This window comes from Musca autumnalis, unplaced genomic scaffold (assembly GCF_047663935.1).
Source record: "Musca autumnalis isolate F117 unplaced genomic scaffold, ASM4766393v1 scaffold_5, whole genome shotgun sequence".
Classification (NCBI taxonomy): domain Eukaryota; kingdom Metazoa; phylum Arthropoda; class Insecta; order Diptera; family Muscidae; genus Musca; species Musca autumnalis.
The window spans coordinates 74,492,945-74,502,730 of NW_027412088.1; the positions used below are offsets into that span (position 1 = coordinate 74,492,945).

Below are 9,786 nucleotides of genomic sequence, written 5' to 3' on the forward strand. Positions count from 1 at the left end.
AGCATGTTAAAGCCACCTAGAAACAAGCTCTTATTTTCAAGTGTACTAGCAGGCGTCTATGAATGTGATAAAAATTAAAATTTTAAATAAAATTAAAGACGATTGCGTAGGAGTCGCAAAATCTTTGGGAAGTGGATCGTCGGTATCAAGTACCGTTCGTAATGTTTTTCAGAAATATTGTGATAAGTGAGTATTTCTGTACCAATTTCAATATACATATATGTATGTATATATTTTTATAGTTTTCAGCAAGAATCACAAAGTATATATTTTAACAAAATACAAAGAAGTTTGCATCACATCGTTAGCAAAAAATTTGTGCCGGCTCCAAAAACTCCCCACCAAATAGTTGAAGCATTCATGCTCGAAAAGGTGTGGACAAATTTCGGTCTGACCAAAACCAAACAAACCCGAGACAGACTTTAACTACTCCATATCTCCAAATCAAGTCAAACAGAATAAGAAAAAATGGAAAGTAGCTGAAGAAAAATATTTTAAAAAAATAATTTAAAAAATCAAACAGAATTAGAAAAAGTGGAGAGTAGCTGAAGAAAAATATATTTAAAAAAATCGCGCGATTTTTTAAATATATTTTTCTTCAGCTACTCTCCCTTTTTTTCTAAATCTGTTTGATTTTTTAAATATATTTTTCTTCAGCTACTCTCCATTTCTTTCTAATTATTTTTGACTTGATTTGGAGAGAAAAAATATATCTAAAAAATCGCGCGATTTTTATACCCTACACCACTATGTGGGGAGGGTATTATAAGTTGTTTTTGGTCAAAAAGTTTGTAACGCATCGAAATAATGGTCGTAGACCCATACTTGTATATACCAAAATGACGAGCTGAGTCGATCTGGCTATGTGTGTCCGTCCGTCAGTCCGTCCGTCCGTCCGTCTGTCCGTCTGTCCGTCTGTCCATCTAAACCTTGTAATCACGCTACAGGTCGCAATTTTGATCGGATCGTCACGAAATTTTGGATGTTGATGGGGGTCCCGGAGGGGAAGAAGCCTATTGATTTTGGTGATGGTCGGATAATATTTAGGGGTCGGAAAGGGCAAAAAACTTAGGTGGATAAAAAGACAACGTTTTTTTCCAAAGCGAATATCTCAGCTTGTATATGGAGTATACCAAAAGCAAAACAATGAAAGCAGAAAATATCACCTTTCGAATGATGTAAAGTAGGTGCTCGTAGGTGATCAAACATCGAAGATATCACAATAGTAGCAAATAAAACCCCAATTTTAATTTTTGCGATTTTAATTATATTGACGAATATCACAGCTTTGGTTGAAAATTTTCCAAAAGCAAAACCTGACTATGAAAGTAGAAGATCCCGTCTTTACAATGATGCAAACTAGGTCGGCGTAGGTAACCAAATAACGGAGATATCGCAATAGTCGGTAATACATCCCCTTTTTTCTATTTTTTTGGAAATCACGCTACAGGTCGCAATTTTAATCGGATCGTCACGAAAATTTGAGGGTTAATAGGGATCTCACAGATGAAGAAGCCTATTGATTTTGATGATGGTCGGATAATATTCAGGGGTCGGAATGGGCAAACACTTATTTGGAGAAAGGTCAACATTTTATTTCAAAGCCAATATCTCTGTTTCTTTAAGAGGTATATCAAAAGCAAAACCTAGCAAGGAAAGTATAAAATATCACCTTTCCAGCGATGTAAATTAGGTTGTCGTAGGTGGTCAAATATCAGAGATATGGCAATAGTCGATAATGTACCCATTTTCCGATTATTTTGTAATCACGCCACAGGTTGCAATTTTGATCGGATCGTCACGAAATTTTAGGGGTTAATGGGGGTCCCACAGAGGAAGAGGCACATTTTTTTGGTGCTAGTCGGATTATATTCCCTAAAAGAAATGTTTACCAGTGAAAACCTTATACACAGGGGTAGTGGTGTAGGGTATCACATGGTCGGCCCCGTCCCGACTATAGCCTTTGCTCACTTGTTTTAATATATTTTTCTTCAGCTACTCTCCATTTTTTTTAATTCTGTTTGAATTGATTTGGAGAGAAAAATCGCGCGATTTTTTAAATATATTTTTCTTCAGCTACTCTCCTAATTCTGCTTGACTTGATTTGGAGAGAAAAAATATACTAAAAAAAAATCGCGCGATTTTTTTAACATATTTTTTTTCCAAATCCATTCAAACAGATTTAGAAAAAAGGGAGAGTAGCTGAAGAAAAATATATTTAAAAAAATCGCGCGATTTTTTAAATATATTTTTATTCAGCTACTCTCCCTTTTTTTCTAAATCTGTTTGATTTTTTAAATATATTTTTCTTCAGCTACTCTCCATTTCTTTCTAATTCTTTTTGACTTGGTTTGGAGAGAAAAAATATATCTAAAAAATCGCGCGATTTTTTAAATATATTTTTTCTCTCCAAATCTCCAAATCAAGTCAAAAAGAATTAGAAAGAAATGGAGAGAAAAAATATATTAAAAAAATCGCGCGATTTTTTTAGTATCTTTTTTCTCTCCAAGTCAAGTCAAACAGAATTAGGAGAGTAGCTGAAGAAAAATATATTTAAAAATTCGCGCGATTTTTTTAAATATATTTTCCTTCCTTCCTCTGTAAAAAAGGAAAAATAAATGCCTCAGCATTTTTAAATAGGATGGTGTTTGAAGAAAACGCTATATGCACAAATATGCTCCCAATGGAAGATGAGGTATATAAATTAAACATTGTTAATAGGTGTATCTTTTTTACTTTCTTAATGTTGCTGAAACATTTTTTCAGCAGCTTTTCCTTTACACAACTCTCAATATCTGCAACATTAGTAATAATTATTACCAATTATTATTACTTATCATATAATTTTTTGAATTCTATGAAATAAGTGTTAACTTTTGCTTATTATTACTAAAAATTATTGTTATTTTGAGTCCTTTAATTTTTTTCGCTTTTTTCTTAATAAAGTTTTCGAAATTGCACCCCATTTTTTTAATCATATCTTAATAAAAACTTTAGAAAATGCACCCCAATTTCTTGTTTTTGTTAAACACAAAAAATTTATTTAGGCCCCAAACATGTGCAAAAAGGCCGTACTGAAAAATTCAATTAGGCCCCAAAATTATTTAGACCCCAATTTGATTTTCAAATTTTCGATTTACTTGTTGTGAAGACAATTTGGCCCCAACAGTTGAATGAAAAAAGGTCCCAAAAAGACGAAATTAGACCCCAAAAGTTTTGTTGTTGTTTTTCATATACCTGTTTGGGGCCTATTTTCATTTTTAATTTGGGGTGTTATTTCCTGGGGCCTTATTTCTGTACGCCCCAAATTTCCCATATTTCGGTAAAGCCTTCAAAATACCGAAAATCAAGAGGTACACTTCTATGGGACCCGCGGACCTATACTGATTATTCGTTTCTAGAATATTTTATAACCCCATGGAAGACTAAACAACAAATTTCAGTCTTTCGGTGGAATATTGACGTCACAGCCTTCAGAATTACGAAAAACGGGAGGCACCGTTCTATGGGGGCTGTATCGAAACGTGGACCTATACCGATAAATTTCAGTCAACAAAGACGAAATACCAAATTTCAGCCATTTCGGCGGGTTGCTGCGGCCACAACCTTCAAAATACCGAAAATCAGGTGGTAACGTTCTATGGGGGATATATGAAGGCGGGGGCCTATACTGACAAAATTTATATGGAACGTTTAATACCCCAAATGTAGACCAAATACTAAATTTCCGCCATTTCGGTGGAATATTGAGGTCACAACGTTCAAAATACCGGAAATAGGGAGGTACCGTTCAATGGGGGTTATATGAAGGCGTGGACCTTTACCGACAAATTCCTGGGGGAAGTTTTATACCCCCAACGAAGACCAAATATCAAATTGCAGCCATTTCGGTGCGTTGCTTTGGCCACAACCTTCAAAATACCGAAAATCTGGTGGTACCGTTCTATAGGGCTATATGCAGGCGTGGGCCCATACTGACAAATTTCATATGGAACGTTTAATGCCCCAAACGAAGACTATATACCAAATTTCAGCCATTTCTGCGGAATATTGAGGCCACAACCTTCAAAATACCGAAAATCGGGTAGTACAGTTCTATGGGGGCTATATCAAAACGTGGACCGATATAGCCCATTTTCAATTCCAAACATCCTAGGAGTAATAGAAACTTCTACACCAAATTACAAAATGTGTATAGTATAGACCAAATCGGCCACTCCCTTCAAGACTTGTCGTGCGCACATTTTTGAACTTTTGTAGGGGAGGTACCTGAAGAAGTTGTCTGATATAACCCATTTCCGAACATAAACTACGTTTGGACAAAATATTACGAAAGCCAATTTTTGGATCGAATCGGTTGATCCGTTCGAGAGTAATCGAGCGCTCCAGCCAGCCAGCCAGACCGACTGACAGACGGACGGACATAGTTAAATCAACTCCAAATTGTCTGAAACGGATTTCGTTCAAACATACTTGGGGTCTACAACCATTATTTCGATGAGGCACAGTTTGCACGTATGAAAGTGTATATGGCGAAAACCAAAAATCCTTAGCAATTCCATTTGAAAAAAATTAAAAAAAATTTTTGAGAGCACATCTACAATTTTTGGCTTAGAGGTTAAGAAAAAAATTCTGGTCTCAAATCTGTTCGCGTTCACAAAATTGAACGATGCGCGCAAAAGTTATAGAGGTTTTTATTCTCAGATAAAGAAAAAATATTTAAAAATATCTTATTTGTTGTTATGAGAAAATGTATGCATAAATCGTTAACAGCATTCCATATCTATTCGTAGATGTTTAAATAGTTATTAAATTTATTATTATTTTCGCGGAAAATCGACAAATAATAAAAAAAAAATTTGAAGTAAATCCAAATTATCCTGTCCCAGAGTCCGTACAAACCCTCAAAAAATAAATTAGCATAGCTGATGGCCTTAGTAGCCAATGCTACCTTCTTATTAACTTTGAATTTACTACTAGTTAATGTAAATAAAATAAATAAATAAATAAATTAAAAAATATATGCGAAATCTAGACAGTGCGTAGGATAAATATGATACCAAATTTATAGAGATTGGGTACATAAATTGCATATTATAGCAACAACAAAAGAGAAAAACTTATTGTTGCAAATATATTTTTGGTTTGATTAGGAAAATTAGAAAAAAAAAACATTTGGGAGTTCTCCAACTATTTCGCTAAAATCCCCTAAAATAATAAATGTGTACTGCTAAAACTTCATCAAGAAATATGGTTTACCATCGTGAGAGCTTATTTGCTTACTGTGATAACTTATAAGGATAGGAAATTAAGAGTAATATTGAAATTACAATCATTCAAAAAATGTGGAAAATAAAAAGCCTATTATTCGCGAATTAGTTAAAATCAGTTGATATGCATCCGTTTTTGGATACAGCGAATCAATCTCTTTCAATATTTATGCATATTTCGGTGTTTCACTCAGTGGTCAAAGTGTGCCGCCAGTTGCATCACACAATACAAAAAACCTCAAAGTGGGTACAAATCCCGCAATTTGCATACGATTTTGATGCGCATCCGGTTTCAGTAGCACCCATCAAAAATACGTCAATATACACTTATTTCAAATAGATTCTTCAAGAACCGCGGATGTGCCTCCACATTCTATTTTTGGTAAAAAACCATATTACTCGCGAATCTCTGTAATTTATGACACACGTTTTCGCACATATTATAATCGCGTATAAAGGATTCCATTTATGTAAAAAATGTTAACGAAAATCGCGGTTTAAAACGCCGATTTGTCAAAATACATTTCTGCTGATTTTCGTATTTCCAAGGTATCCATATCCGCGGTTTTAGTGGATGGATTCGAACGCGGAAGGTCTCATTAGATCCGTCGCGTAAAAAAACTAAATTCACGCGGTGTACAAAGGAAATTGAATGACACTTGGAAATTTTAAACGCAAAAAACAGTTTTTTTAAAAAAATTCACGCATCAAATATTGGCCTTTAGACTCCAATTATTAGGATGCTGTAAGGAGCACACTCATGAGATATGCATTAAACGACGTAAAATCACGAGTTCTATAATCCTATTATGAGTTTTGAATATTATCTTGTTGCGCGTCCGAACTATTAAACAAATTCAAAAAACCCCGAAATTCCGGCTTCAAAATGTCAGCATCAATTTGAGGTGGATGAAGTGGATATATCGAAAAATGATATACATACTAGTATCATATTGCCCATGAAGTATTCTTTGAGTCTTTCTTTGGGCATATGTCTATAAAATGTAAGGTTAAGCCAGAAATCGGAAGGGAGCACAAAAAACTTGTTGGTTTCAATCCATTTTTACCTATTTTTCTACATTGATGCCAACACAGCTTCCACGTAACTTCATTTTAATGGTCGACCTTATGGGATTCCTCCTAAAACACTTCATTTTAAAGAATGTATATCATACTATATAGAATATGTTAACAGTTCGCGAATTCTGAATGGGTGAAACTCGGATTCATCGATTGTAAAACATTTTTGGTTTTCTCCATTTTTCGTTCGTTTCATTAGCATAAACGCTGAGTGTATAAAAACATCATAAAACATAAAATTGTCTAACCTTTTTAACTTAAATCTGGATATAAGGTAAGTGTACCAATAGTCGGGCTCTTGAGCATTTTCTTAGTTTCAATGTGTTCAATTATATTGAAGTCAGTATGATATGAGTTGATGATTTTGTGTAGTTTTACATTTTGTGAGCACATTTCTAATTATTACACCCCCAGCCTTTATGCTTGATGCCGTTCTTGCATGTTTGCAATTGATGGGATTATATGGGCCTTAAACGATTCACCCCACATTCAATTTTTTACAGCCTAATCCCATAATGAAATTTATTAAAAATGCACAAAACATTCATAATTTCATAACTCTGTCATTCCAGGCTGGGGTTGTCACAAGAAAAATCAAATATGCAGAAAATGTTGCCAATGATTGAAGAAAAAATGCTAAACACGTTTCCTTTTTTGGTCAAAAAAATAACTTAAACTCAACACTTGCGCATTATCTATGATGGAATGAAATGGAATTTGTAAAAATATGCACTATGAAAACGTAAGAAATATGTAACCATTGCATAATATATGTTTCATTTGTAGTGTAATTTCTTTCCTTCTCTTCCATCTTAGCAGGCATCGTCGCTAAACGAAACAAAAAACAAGTAAATAATTTACGCCAACTCGTCTCAATGATAAAAACAACAAAAGAAACAAAAATGTACTTCAACAAATCCTGTTAAAAGTCTACATTCGCTCGGCAATAACAAGCCATTATGACAAATAGCCAAGTACAAAACAAGCCACAATTTACTCACCGCTAGGAGTGCAAAAACACAACACACCTGTAACAGGTAACAAATGAGATACCCACATACATGTGTCAGCCAATTGAACGAACTGAAGACGATGATGTCTGGCGGCGCTACACTGTGGCCATTTAAGGAATTGCAGGGAATAATAGAAGTCTTTGCCGATTTAAAGCAACAAATATACAGATTTCTTAACAATAACTCCTTATGGCCAAGAACATGACTCAGCGTATCTCAACTCAATACTGCTTCCTTGAAAGCAGAACTTTCTGTTTGCATGCCCTTTTACCCCAGCGAAAACGTGAACAATTTTTTTAAATTGACTTTAGATCAGTGAATAATATTGCCATTGGAAATGGTGTAGCAAATTCCAGTGTTTATATCACATGTGAAGGCACCCATCCACATGGGGGCTGAAGTTAATCACAACTGTTTAAATGGTTATTCAATCCTTTATGGCATCTGATGCAGCATCACAGGTTGGTTATACGTAATTTTAGTTCGACTAAACAAATACGAGGACACAAACTGGTTCATGTTGCAGGTGAAAGAAGATGATGTAGCGACTTGTTGCCAGTTACACCTTGTTGCCATTTGTTGTGCCTCGAAGGCAAATAAATGTATTGAGGTGGACTGGACAAAAATAAGGACCGAAAAGCAGAGTTAACACAATGCAACAGCTATTGTTTACTTAATTAGATGACTTTATATTCTAAACAGAATGTTATGTTCCATAAGCCGAACTAAGAATAGATTTCCAAACGCGCCGATTTTCTAATTTACTTCTCTAGTTTTGTGATATCAGCTTCAACTTGGTCTTTCCATCGGAGTTTTGGCCTTCCCTTTGGGGCGTATACCGTTATGTGGCTCGTATTCCTATGCCTTTCTGGTAGGGACATTTTTATCAATGCTACTGACATGACTCAGCCACTTCATACGTTTTACTATATCGATGTCCACAGTGTTGCCGCTTCCATACAAAAGTGGACAAAAATAGAAAACGTTGACCTAGGTTGAGGAATTTTTGCACAAGTACTTATGAGGGCACAGGAATGAAAAATATCAACTTTGGTCCATATCGGTTTAGATTTTGATATAGCCCCCATATATATCTTTTCCCGATTTTTCTACAACTCGTTCAATTTTGATCGAATAGCCTTCAAATTTAATGTATCTTATTTTCTAAGTAACGGGTGATTTTTTAGAACTATAGGAAAGTTTTTCAAAAAAAAAAAAAAAAAAAAAAAACATAAAATTCAGAAAAATTCATGAAATCTTTATTTGAGTCGATAGTACGGTCCATATAATTTAATGTTTGAAGATTATTTCATGCAAATGTTGACCGTGACTGCGCCTCAAATGGTCCATCCGCTTAGTCCAATTTTGGCATACTCTTTGCAACGAAAAATTGTGTTCAGCGACGAACCTCACTTTTGGCTCAATAATAAGCAGAATTGTCGATTTTAGGGTAAAGATCAGCCAGAAGCATTACAAGAGCTACCAATGCATCCAGAAAAAGTCACAGTTTGGTGCGGTTTATGGGCTGGTGGCATCATTGGACCGTACTTCTTCAAAGATGATGCGAATCGTAATGTAACTGTGAATGGTGAGCGCTACCTTGAGATGATATCCAACTTTTTTTGCCCAAAATTCAAGAGCTTGACTTGCATGACATGTGGTTTCAACAAGACGGTGCCACATGCCACACAGCACGCGTAACAATGGACTTATTGAGAGGGGAGTTCGGTGAACATTTAATTTCACGTTCGGGACCGATCAATTGGCCGCCTAGATCGTGCAATTTAACGCCTTTAGACTATTTTTTTGTGGGGCTATGTTAAAGCTCATGTCTATACACACATGCCCGCTTCAATTGACGCATTGGAAGACTACATTGATGCATTTATTCACGAGATACCGGCCGAAATGTTAGAAAGAATATGCCAAAATTGGACTAAGCGGATGGTCCATTTGGAGCGCAGTCACGGTCAACATTTGCATGAAATAATCTTCAAACATTAAATTATATGGACCGTACTTTCGATTCAAATAAAGATTTCATGCATTTTTCTGAATTGTATGTGTTTCTTTTTGAAAAACTTTCCTATAGTTCTTTCGAAATTTTGAATAAAGATTACTATTGGAGTGTAGGATTGATGTAGTTTTGGAAATTCGTACTAATGTGTACGAAAAGTAGTAAATTTGGTACAATTTGGATTTGAGTGAGTGGATTGACCTGGAAACCTGAAAGTTGGAATTAAGATTACTGTTGGACTGTAGCTTTGAGGTAGTTTTGGACATTTTTACGTATGGGTACGAAGACTATTAAATGGTACTAAATTTGGTACAACTTGAATTTGGGGGAATGAATAGAGCTGGAATCATAATATTTGGAATTAAGATTTCTTTTGGAGTGTATGATTGAGGAAGTTTTGAAACTT

At 35.0% G+C, this 9,786-nt stretch overlaps 1 pseudogene; it reads left to right on the forward strand.

Annotated features, from left to right (window-relative positions):
• The first annotated feature begins 8,820 nt into the window (after positions 1-8,820).
• On the forward strand, positions 8,821-9,367 carry LOC141386660 (uncharacterized; annotated as a pseudogene).
• Positions 9,368-9,786: the final 419 nt, after the last annotated feature.